General features: G+C 37.3%; 1 protein-coding gene across 1 annotated transcript in view; it reads left to right on the top strand.

Moving 5' to 3' along the window:
* The window catches only part of LOC123375306, a 187,512-nt gene that overhangs the window by 92,686 nt on the left and 81,657 nt on the right, over window positions 1-13,169 (top strand). The window lies entirely within an intron of this gene.

Here is a 13,169-nt window from a genome sequence, read left to right as displayed (position 1 = left end):
GTACTTTGGGGGAAATCATGGAGTGGACCTTTTATGATGTTGAATTGTGGCAAAGGGTAATGGACTCAGGTCTTTAAAATTTAGTTGCTTATCTGTTACTTCTTTTCCCTTACTTCAAACCAAGAATGGAATCTCTATTCACTTTTTAAAAAATGTGTATTAGACTCTTCACTACCCTGTTTTTTCCACTCCTGATCTATGTACTATCATCTGGTGCTTTAGTAATTATAATCGTGCAAAGCTTATAACTAAAGGTATGTGTCTTTGCAGTTTGTTCAACTTAATGGCTCACTCAAACATTCATCAAAATGTATGCATTCAAGTTAGTCATCGTATCATGCACGTTTACCATATGCTTAGGTTACTTTTTTGGGTATTGGTGGGTTTAGAGTGTTTACAGATATACATTTATATTTTAAAGACTATAAAAGGAGAAGAGGGATTATGTAAAAGAGAATGAGTGATCACTACTAATAAGAACCCGAGTATTGTAGATGCATAAATACACAGACACACTTTTAAAAAGGGGTTTTCAGACAACTTAAAAAATGTTATCACCATCAGTAGCAGAGTAGAATATTGGAGGTGCACTCTAAAAACAGAGCTTCTAATAAGATTAGCAATAGAGCAGTTTGAACAGTGCTTTGGGATAAAAGGCATTATCTGAATGCAAGCCTTTTTCACTATGTGGTGTATTCTTCTCCTGATGTGTGTGCATAATTCACATTAGCATTAATGGGAGTTGCATGCATGCATTGAGGGCAGACTGTCTGGTGGTCTTCTTCCCTTCTAATAAGGTTACTAGGGGCGAAGGAGAATCTAGAGGGTTGTCCTTGAATCTCAAAAGCAATATAGCTGCCCCTTGTCCTCACCAAGAGAAATGGGATGGTGGCAGAAACAGAACAACTTGATCAGTAGAAAAGATGATATGAAGGTACAGTTGTGCCAGGACCTCAATAACTATTGATTAATTGGTTAGATTTCTAGAATGCACCCAATTAAGGATCTCAGGACATGTAAATTATAATAAAAGGCATTCTTTGTGAAGAAAATAGATATTCTCCAATCTGAAAATACAGTACCCCACCCAAACTGAAAGGAAACGTGTATGCTGCATGTATTTGTCCATTACTTCTCTATGGCTTGGAAACGGTGGGTTTTACAGAGATGGAAGAAAAGAAGAAACAAGCAGTAGAAAATAAAAAGAAAAGCAGGCAAACAAAGGGTAGACAGAATGCGCATGGCAGAAATCAGGGGGGAGATGAACTTGGGATTCACTGATAGGTAGGCTGGAGAATGCACTGTTGAGGTGGGCTGGACATGTGATACAAATGGGAGAAGAATGACCAGTAAAGAAAGCATGGGAGGAAGAGGACTGCAAGAAAGGACATGGAAGGCTGATGATACGGTGAAAAGACTCTGGCAAAAGAAGTTTGAAGACAAAAGGACTGGAAGTCCAAGACTTGGACCAGGAGTGGCAAGGAATCATCAGCACCTCCAACCCTGTATAAATGGGAGAAGGGGGTAAGAGGTGTAAGTAAAGTGAAAATGCAGTACCCCACCCAAGGCCCCATATCTGCCTTCCAGCCACAGAGGCAAAAGCCTGGAAAAAGATGAATCTATCATGTTCTATTTAAGTCCTGATTTTTTTCAGGGCCCTCTTGTGTGCCCTAGAATATGACCCTATATTGTACCCAATATATGAGCTAGTCAATATATGAGATGGTCTGAGCTGTCATGTAAGGGGGAAATATGATCTCCACAGAGGTGCCAGGTATTCATTTCATTTAAATTATTTGACGTTGTATAATTACTGGATCCAGCCTTCTGGTAAAAAGGCCCAGTTCCCTCTCCTTATCATTCTTGAATCAAGATTTCCTCTCATTCATTTGATTCTGAGACAACCTCCATTGGTAATTTCTCACCATAACTAATAACATCACTAGGATTTCAGTCTATGACAGAATTCTGTGACAGAATCGTGCTCTGAGTAAGCACCTACTGCTGCCCCTGACAGGTCCTACAATAGCTGTAGAAATAACCCAATAAGCCATTTTAACATTCTAGAATAGCTAAAGAAGTGTTATTTACTTATACTCCACACGAACTCTAAATAGAATATATTATTTCTGTAAACTCTATTAGTAAAATGACTAAATTATACTGAAATCAAAAAGTGTATTGCTATTATGCTATATAGAACTACTCCCAAGGAAAAAGAAACCCAGCAATAGGATAGAAATGCTGCATGTCACGGAAATACATTTGAGGTAATACACTTTTTATTTTCATTCATTAAATGTAGTCCTGTCTAATGCACCTGAGGCTTTACTTGAATCCACTATTCACTGTTGTCAATTCATAACTCATAAAGAGCATGTGCTGTACTGACCACCAGCATATAGTTACCATTTATTATACCTGATTTTTATCAGTTACAGCAGAGTAAATCAGGAGTTACTCCACTGAAGTCAATGAAGCCACACTAGCTTAAATATAATATTAAACAACATCCGAGTAAGGTCCGTAATTTACAGCAGAATTTTTAGTGCCTTTACAGTGAGAGTCTCACAGGTGTTTCATTATGAATCCTGATTTTGGAAGGTTTAAAACTCCAGAGTAGCATTGTTTTCAATTATAGGGGCACAGATTTTACATAACTACAGTGCTTTTAGAAAAAAAAATTGTATGCCTCAAAAATATCTTTGTTCTTTAAAATGAAATTTGGCAGGCAACCCATAATGAAAAAGAATTGCTTTTCCTTTAAGAAATGTTTTTAATCCAGAATAGTTATTTCATTTTCAAAACTATTTACATATGCTTGGCAATCTGAATGCCCAACATGCTCACAATAGTATTTTTATCAGTGAGCATGCTTGATATCCGAATTTGGTCCACAAATTAAATGATTGCTTCATGATTATTCATGCAAACTGATGCCCTCCTCTCTATGTTTCAGCCTGTAATTCATAAATTATGCAGAGTGATTTCCAGGTGAAATAATCTGTGCATAAGTCTTCTGGCTCAGCCAGAAGGAAGCTTCATTTTGGGTCACCCAGTAGAGCTGCCTACACTACCCTGGTCCCATTTCCCATCTCTGTTGCAGTAATGAGAAAGACACACTTTCAGCTCAGCAAGTCTAGTCACGATGGGAGACTGGTAAATAGTGTCTGGTCACACAACACTATCCCAAGCCAAATTTAGTTCATAGTCTAAAATTTAGACTACAGATTATAATTTTTAAACCCATAAGGACCCTCCTGACGTAGCCATGCTTAACAATTGTATTTTCTTGTGCGTCGGTGTTAGCTGAATCTTTGCTGTGAATTTTCTTGGTTTTGCTATTCTGTCAGCCACTTAGCATTCATTTTAGTGTAGCTTTCTGCTGGGTCTATAGATATTTTACCTGAGATTATAAAATGCTTGTTATAGATGGTTTGCTGAGCCTTCTAAAACTCAACTCCTGGTTTAAAAATACATGCAGAAACAAGTGGCTGTAATACTTCCTGCTGGTTTGACAACTCACAGTGGCCTAGGATCCTAGAGGAGGTTCCTGTCCCACAAATCCAGGTAAACATATTGTGTTAGCTCCACCTTCTATTTTAAAGAACAGTAATACTATACATACAGCACCCATCCACACAGCATGATCCTGGACATACACAGAATGTCCATACATGTCATGCACACACCTGAACATATACAAAATAAATACAGAAAGTAGCTAGCAGGGTTGTGATTGAGAAAAGCATGTTAGATGTGCAATTTACCTACGATATTTCAGTAATCCAAACCAAATTGTTCCTCCTTACTGTCAGTTCCCATCTTTGTCAATTAAGAAACTGTTTTGCTGAAATAGTTGTGCAATTGATATAGAAGCCTTTGTTGTGTACTTTGTACAGCAATAGCCATAGACGTGCTTTCTTTTGCTATGTTATTACACTAATGAGTTTAAATTCAAAAATTTCAGATCAGTTGTCTACTTCAGGAAGTTGACTGCTCCAAGTACACTTCTGAGTAGCCATTTGTTACACAGTAATGGTTTAACTTTAAAGGTAAAGCTTTCAGACCCAAACTGAGCCCTATTAGCAATACAGATGTTGTCTAACATATATAATGAAACCAGCAAATTAAGTCCCGTGGCCATAACCTCACAGAGAGAAAGCAAACAGAACAAGAATAAAAAAAGCTTTAGAAGGCAGTAAACTATTGGTAACGTATAAATTAAGTCTAAAATCAAAGTGTTAAAGAAGTTTAGCTATTAAAGTTTGTGTACCTTCAACAGAAATAACCCAAATTCAAATAAAATATATATGTGCAAAAACAAATATTAAATAACATTATGATTTGACACAAACTGTGTCAGACACACAGTTATTCAAAGTTAGGCCAAACCTTGTTTTTAACTTTTTGCTACTTTGTCCTTTAATTGCTGTGTTGCACCAAGATATTGCAGTACATATAGTGCTGAAACTTCCTGTGCTGTTTACAGCCCTCTGCAATGTTTAGGCACTCAGGAGTGAAACATACCAGCCTTTACTTTTAATTCCCTGCTCCTTGGTGTATCAACCTTTCCTTTGCTCAACTATAGATTTTTAAAAGTATTTTTGATCTTTTTAAAGAAATCTCATATTTTAAAATCCCCTGAACACCAATTATTGACCTGATTATAGAAAAAGGAATTTTAAACACACATCTTGACCCAATCATGTTAAAGTCTATTTGTGGAGTTTTTAAATATACTTTATTGCATCAGAGACTATACAAACAACAACATAGCCATTTACGGGCTACTGGTTAAATACATATTTATATACTTTTAAAAATATGGGCCCAAATTCATCCATGGTCTAACTCCATTAAAGTAAATGTGGTAATACCACATATTAATTTGGCCTGTGGAGTTTTGAACTGCTAGACCACCATAGCTCTATAGCATGCTATGGAATCATCATAAAATTTAATATAGAGAAGAAAAGCTACAAGAAAAAAAAATCCTGTTGAGCCTGTATTTCAGCCTTAAAATATTCATGGGTGTGTTTAAAAAAAGAGTGGGGGGAGATACCAAAAGGATCCAGTCCACATAATAGACCCAGATACTGCAAATGCTTTTACTTATAGGAATACAAAACAAATTACACAACTAGTATTTGGGGGCGGGGAAGGGGTTGTGCCTCTTAAACTTCAAAATAGCCATGGGAATTTTTGGTTTGACAATTTGTAAGAAAAAGGGGGAGAAATGCTTTTAGGCTGAAAACTTGCATGCCAAGTTTCAGCTTGGAACTCCTTTTTATGACTAAATGTGTAACCTCCCTGAAAAGAGGGGCTTTAAGTAAAAATGCTGACCCAGCCTTAAGTACAGCGGCGAGAAGGGATATACTGTAATGCGTATAACTTGTTTTTCTTATTATTGCTTTAAAGGGAGAAGCTTGTTGCCTCCCCTGAGGCGTCAGACAATGTTAAAGCATGTTTCTGTTCTTATATTGTTACTACTAGGTGTGTGCAAAGAACCTAGCTTTGATCCTCTTCTGAAATGAACTTGGTAACTCATTGAGGGAGAGTACATAGTTATTTCCTGATTTTTTAAAAAGGATTTCGTCATCTGAGACACACCCTCCCAGTTTAAAGTGTGTGGGGGGCGGGAGGAGGAATCACAAAGCTTGTGCTTTAACAGTTTTTTTATATCTTAGTTTTAGGAAACTGCTAGTAAAACTGGAAAAATGAATGTTGTGCTGTATTGCAGTGTAAACTAGAATGCAAATTACTGGGACAAGAAGAGGTATATGAATCTATATTGTCTTTTTGACAGTATAGCTGTACTGACTTTTTTTAAGGTGGTGAAAATAGCCACAGAGTTCTGTGTTGTACCATAATGTAAGTACTGGACAACTCCAAATTCTTACAATATGAAAAGTATGATAGAATATTTATCAAGTTACCAAATTAAAGAGAGCTAATATTTGAGTAAAACAAAGGAATTTTGAATTGGAAAATAATGCATAACTTTTTTGAAAACTTAACCAAAAGTTAACCAGGTAGCCAATTTTTCTATTTTGCCCAACGTGCAGAAAGTAGTATGTGTAGCTTCTTGTTTTTTGACAGATCCATTAAATATCATCCAGTGTCCTGAGCCTTTCCAGTGCAGAATGTTGTTTTTGTGTTACAACAGTGTTACATAATTGGAGAAATCCCTATGGGGTACACAGGGCAATTTAAATTGAGGAGTTTTTAGCACCAGCAGCCATACTAAACTACAGTTCAGACAATAAGCAGTTTTGCAATAGTTTGGTGTGATATTAAAGGGAAGGAGGAGGGGAAAGGAGGGCGGGGCAGACTTGACTGTTTTTTAATACTTTTCAGGTTTGGTCTTTATTTCCACCTTAAAATCTTTACCTGGCTGTGATCTGTTGTTCCATTCCTGGAGGGCAAAAATGGGAGGAATTGTCTGGGCTAAATTGCAATTAGGCAGCCCTGAGTGAGGCTGGCACCAGTTAACTTGGGATATTGGAGTGAAAAGGCCCGTAATCAGCCTTCGGTCATGTAGAACAATGCATAAAATTAAATTGACATTAATGAATAATTGTGTAATGAAAATGGAAGAGGAGAGTTAATTGCATGTTACAGTGAGTGTAATGCCTAGATAACCTTGCATTTAATGCTATTCTTAGCCCTGCTGCCAAGACTTCTACAGAGCCTCTCTCAGCAGGAAGTCATTAAAGCTGTGAGTAGATAATGCAGGCTCAGTGAAACCTAAGTGGCAACAATATAACAAGAGTTTCTTTCAGACCTTCGTGTTTTCAGAAAAAAAAGGGCATGTTGAGGTAATTTGTACACATCTGAATGAAAACAGGAAACTCAGAGCAATCTATTTGCAGTTTGTCCAGTTCCACACAATTTTCAACTATTGTTGAGACCAAGGTCAATTCATATAACCAAAGACAAGACTAAACCGTAAGTATTCACAATGCAATAAGTACCCAGCTGTCTACGAGGTACAACTTAGTTTTGTTAACCACTAAGTACTGCAAAGTATAGGAAACATTTGGCGGTGGGCATAAGAGGACAGTGGGAGACATCTTCAAGACCATCCCATTGACACAACATAATAATAATAATAGTAATAATTAATAATAAATAATAAACATACTTTCAGGACCCCAATTTTTCTCCCCAAACGCTTTCATTAAAAAGACTACTTCAGTGTCATTGAAGATCACGAGGTACTTCTAAACATGTCTGCTGGTAGATTTCACATTTCCCAAAACTTTTGTCATAAAACAAATTTCCTTCCCTTGTTTTTCCTTTATATTTCTGTTTTTCTAGCCTTACAGTATACTGGGTTTATTTGTTTGTTTGTGTTTTTTGTTTTTAACCTTTTGAATGTCCTGAGATGGTCTACTACAGCAAAGAGACACTTGTTTTACTCTTAAAAGCAGCATCATGCTGTTCTATTGATTACAATTATCCAGTAAAGGCAAGGCCCTGGGTGGGAGGGAGACATGGCAGTGAAGCAGTTAACTTGGATGGAAGCTTGTTTCATGGAAAGAAAACAAAAAACTGCCAGAAAAATGTACTAAATGTATGCCATTTTGTGTTCATTAAACAAAATTGTGTTTAAACCGCCGCTATAAAAACAAAACTCCAAATTCACAAGACCAATGATTTATTAATGCAGAAGGGGGCACCGACTCTTCCTCTCCATTATCCTGTACACTGCTGCTTTTTTTTGTAAATTTGAGTGTGGGTATGTGGTTCAGCTAAAGCAATTTTTTGATTGAGGAATTATTCAATCCAAAAGGGCTATGTTCAGTTTGCAAATACTTCAGAAACTTGTTTACTGTCACCATGGATATTTTGTATTGCGCAGTGATATTAAAAGAGAAATCCTATCACATCCCGAGTCTTGTCTGGGACTTGGCCAACTCAGCATTTAAAAGCAAATTTTTTGTATGAATGTTGGATTCAAGTCTTCATGAATATGCTATTGTGCCGCAAACAGTCATCCTATTAGTGGATAATTCACTAGAATTACTTTCAATGGAAATGGGTAACAGAGCTACCTACCCTGATCCTGCTACTTGTGATGGCTGAAAATGCACTGTCTTCAATTCCTTAATTTGTCAGTCATTGTATTTTTGGGAGATGGGACAAGGATACTCACTGTCTTTTCACATTCCTGTCTTGCTAGTAAGACAGACCATACAGAATCTCTGATGAAATCATGGCTCCAATGAAGTCAATGGGAGGTCTGCTATTGACTTCTCAGGAGCCAGAAATTCACCCTTTATGTCTGCACCTTTGCCAGATCTCTTTTATAATGCTAATCTTACAAAATAATGCTGTCATCTTCATCGCTACCAGTCCATAAGCTTGAGGAAGGTTTGTTCAAAGTTTTTCACTAAGGGATAGGACAAACTGCTAAGTCAACTACCTTATTTCAGGGTTCAGAGTAGCAGCCGTGTTAGTCTGTATCCGCAAAAAGAACAGGAGTACTTGTGGCACCTTAGAGACTAACACATTTATTTGAGCATAAGCTTTCGTGGGCTACAGCCCACTTCATGGGATGCATAGAATGGAACACATACATAGTAAGGAGATATTTATACACATACAGAGAACATGAAGAGGCCTCTTAGAGTTGGTAGGGTAACTCCCACCTTTTCATGTTCATATATCTCCTTACTATGTGTTCTATTCTATGCCTCCGATGAAGTGGGCTGTAGCCCACAAAAGCTTATGCTCAAATTAATTTGTTAATCTCTAAGGTGCCACAAGTACTCCTGTTCTTTTTACCTTATTTCAGGTAGTTAATAATAATCATCGATAAGCAGGTATTCAATGAAATTTAAGGGTTTAAGAAAATAAGATTGGCCATGTTTGGTCAGACCAATGGGACATTTAGCCCAGATGCTTTGGAGAGAGTGAACAGAACAGGGCAATTATTGAGTGATTCATCCCATTACATCCAGTCCCAGCTTCTGGCAGTCAGAGGCTTTGGGATACCTCTGCATGGGATTGCATCCCTGACCATCACGGCTAATATCCATTGATGGACCTATACTCCAGGAACTTATCACATTCTTTTTTGAACCTAGTTATACTTTTGGCCTTCACAACATCCGTTGGCAATGAGTTCCACAGGTTGACTGTTCATTGTGTGAAGAAGTACTTCCTTATGTTTGTTTTAAACCTGCTGCCTGTTAATTTCCTTGTGTTACCGCTGGTTCTTGTGTTATGTGATGGGGTAAATAACACTTCTCTAATCACTTTCTCCAAAACCTTCATGTTTTTATGGACTTCTGTTGTATGCCTCCTTAGTCATCTCTTTTCCAAGCTGAACAGTCCATGTCTCTTTTTTCTCTCTCTTCTCATATGGGAGCTATTCCATATCCCTAATCATTTTTGTTGCCCTTCTCTGTGCCTTTTCCAATTCCAGTTCTAATATATCTTTTTTTTGAGATGGGGCAACTGGAACTGCGTGCAGTACTCAATGTGTTTGAATACCATTGATGTATATAGTGGCATTATGATATTTTCTGTCTTGTTTTCTATACCTTTCTTAATGGTTCCTAATATTTTGTTAGCTTTTTTGACTGCTGGTGCACAGTGAGTAGATGTTTTCAGAGAACTATCTGTGATGACTCCAAGATCTCTTTCTTGAGTGGTAAAAGCTAATTTAGACCCCATCATTTTGTATGCATAGTTGGGATTATTTTTGCAATGTGTGTGACTGTGCATTTATCAAAACTCAATTTAATCTGTCATTTTGTTGCCCAGTCTCCCAGTTTTATGGGATCTCTTTGTAACTCTTTGCAGACAGCTTTGAACTTAACTATCTTCAGTAGTTTTATATCATCTTCAAACTTTGCCACCTCGTTGTTTACCCCATTTTTCCAGATCATCTATGAATATGTTGAACTGTGTGGTTCCCAGATCCTGGGGGGTGCTATTTACCTCTTCCATTGTGAAAACTGACCACTTATTCATACCCTTATTTCCCTCTTATCCCATGACTGCGTATGAGCCTTTGATGGAGGACCCTGTCAAAGGATTTCTGAAGATCCAAGAACACTAGATTGACTGATTGAGTCACCCTTTCCCACATGTTTGTTGACACCTTCAAAAAATTCTAATAGATTGCTGTGGGATGATTGGCCTTTACAAATGCATGTTGACTCTTTCCCAACATATCTTGTTCACCTATGTGTCTGATGATTCTGTTCTTTCTTATAGTAAAAGTTAAGCTTACTGGACTATAATTTGTCAGGATAGCCTTTGAAATCTTTTTTAAAAATTGGCATTACATTAGCTGTCTGCCAGTCATCTATTTCAGAGGCTGATTTAAGCAATAAATTAGATATTGCAGTTATTAGTTCTTCAGTTTCATATTTGAGTTCCTTCTGAATTCTTGGGTGAATACCATCTGGGTCCTGGCACCATATTACTGTTTAATTTATCAATTAAGGCAGTTCAAAGTGCAATTTTTTTACACCATGCATAACTGTTCAGTGGAACTCACTGCCACAAGATAACATTGATATTAGTGGCTTTCAGAAAAGGGTTAGACATTTATATGGATAATGTAAACATCCATAGTTACATAAGCATAAGTCAATTTTTAAAAACGAGTTAGAAACCATCATGCTTCAGGGCATAAACCAACCACTTACTGATAAGGGTATGGTAAATCTTCCCATATTGGGAGGTTACTCCATAATTGTCTGCCTTGGGAGTTCTTGCAGCTTCCTCTGAAGTATCTGGTATTGATCACTGTCAGATGGAGGTTACTGGGCTAGATGGACCACTAGCCTGATTCAGCATACCAATTCTTGCTTCACTGTGTAATAAGCATCCTAATCCCCATAATGAGGTTCCTAAATACAAGTTATTAATGTGTGTTATGGCTGATTTTATATTTTATTAGATTAATTGTTTATGAAATATAATGTCTCTCACTGAGAGAGCAGGCAACATAACCTGTGACGTAGCTGTTCAACAACATCCATTGCATAGCAATTGAATTTTCACCTTAGCTGTGAGGTGGCCCTTCAGCTTCTCCTTCCCACCACATTTAGCTAATATATTTGACAGATACATTCTCTCCTCCATGGATTTAATCCATATTGTTCACTTAGCAGTGGAATCTTTCCTACTTCAGTGTAGTTATAATTAAATTTCCAGTAGACACTGGAAAAAGCAGGTGATAGCTCAGCTTTGGACTAAGTAATTGAAGGTAAGCTTCTGTCTGCTTTGGGCCAAGCAGTAGTGCAGTATACTACTTCTGTCAGGCTCTGCAATAGTTTGTACATATTTTCCTCCAAAGGCTAATTTCATATGCTTCCAGGGATTCTGATGAGGTTGTGGGCTTTTTAGGGTGACCAGACAGCAAGTGTGAAAAATCGGGTCAGGAGGTGGGGGGGTAATAGGAGCCTATATAAGAAAAAGACCCAAAAATCCGGACTGTCCCTATAAAATTGGGACATCTGGTCACCCTAGGGCTTTTTTATGTCACTTGGATTAATCATGTCATGCAGAACATGGCCAAAACTTTCTAACTTGAGAGCTCTTGGTTCTCAAGCACTTTTAAAACTAGGCCATTTATTTAGCAACTAAAGTGAGAACAAGTTGGTGGTGTTAGTCTGCCAGTGCACCTTTTGCCCACTTGAGTCCTGCTGGCTCTTTTTGGAATGCAGTAGTGCTTGCTATTAAAAATATCAACACAATATTAATTGCAAAAATCATTATTAAAAACACCAGAGAGTCTATTTGCCAAATGTCTATGCCAGCAATATACGGGCTATGTGAGTAAGGAGGAAATCAAATAATAGAGCGTTGAGGGCCTGTCTTGCAACTTGTGCAGTCATTTATACCTGTGCAAAAGAGGGTGTAAAATGTTGCCATTCTACTTTGGTTGGTACTGTTTTATATTCACTTTGAATGAGTGTAAATGACTACACAAGACAGTGGAGAATCAAGCCATTATGTTTTCAGTATTACTGATTGACAAACAGGTTATTGGCTTCATTAGAAGAATCAAATCCAAACTGTTACTTCAGAGTATCTCTCAGTTTCTACTTACATCATGACCTGCATTATATTTTCTGATTAGTGTGATGTGTTATGTAAATAGCCTTATTAACTGCTTCAAAGTCCTTGCCTTAGCACATGGCATAAGTCACACTTCTACACATTGCTATCTGTAGCATGAACAGAGTTTGGAGAACTTTAGAGCACTTCACAGGTTCATAAATTCAAAGCCAAAAGAGACCATCTAGACTGACCTCCTTTATAATACAAGCTGGAGAACTTTCTCAAAATAATTTCTAGAGCATATCTTTTAGAAAAATATCCAGGGGTTTCCATTGTGTGTTTTAAGATACTCAAATGGTTAAGCACAGAGGGGGCTCCTCAATTTGAGATTAGTAGATTAAGATAAAGTGAAGAAAGAGTTAAAAATAGTAGCCTTCTGTTACTGATTTACTTCCCCTGCAAGTATAATTTACTGTAAGAAAATGGGCTCCAAATTAAGTTAATTTATAAATCATAGATATATTTTCTCTGTAGGGGAGTGTTAATTCTTTTTTCTGTTTTCTGCATTTCTCTTTCTCAGTTAATATCACCTGGGGTTGAATCCAGAAAGTTACTGTATTTCAGTGTCAGGGAACTCTCTCTTTTTAAATGGACAGCCTGAGTCTGTCGTCACAAGCATTTGTCATACACCAGTGTCAATCCATAGTCCTCTATGGATTTAGTTAATCTGGATTAATTTCTGTTTGTGAGTTGAATCAGGCCCACAGTCTGTCTCTTGCAGCTCATTTAAGAGAACAAAAATATGTTTCTGTGAATTCTGGTTGAAATTTAAATAGATGTTGAAAATATAACGATAATATATGAACCCTTTAATAAAGCGCATGATTAAAAGGACTGATTTTCACAAAATAACTAAATAATGTTCAGCAGGAACTTAATATTTGGCAACTTTCTGTGGGGCAAGAAGCAATATATACCAGTATTTTTTCAGCATGCTTTCTGCTGTTTCCATGTCTCTGCTTCTTCTTACAGAATTTATTTGGGACACAGACATAGGTTTAATCTGTAATGATACAGTGAGTTGGGGGTCAGATCACTTAGGGCTGGGTGCGCTCTTCATTATTCTGGCCGGATGACTG

Source organism: Mauremys mutica, chromosome 8, assembly GCF_020497125.1.
Source record: "Mauremys mutica isolate MM-2020 ecotype Southern chromosome 8, ASM2049712v1, whole genome shotgun sequence".
NCBI lineage: Eukaryota > Metazoa > Chordata > Testudines > Geoemydidae > Mauremys > Mauremys mutica.
Note: the sequence above shows the minus strand (reverse complement) of the source record. Positions and strands in the feature narration are given on the sequence as shown.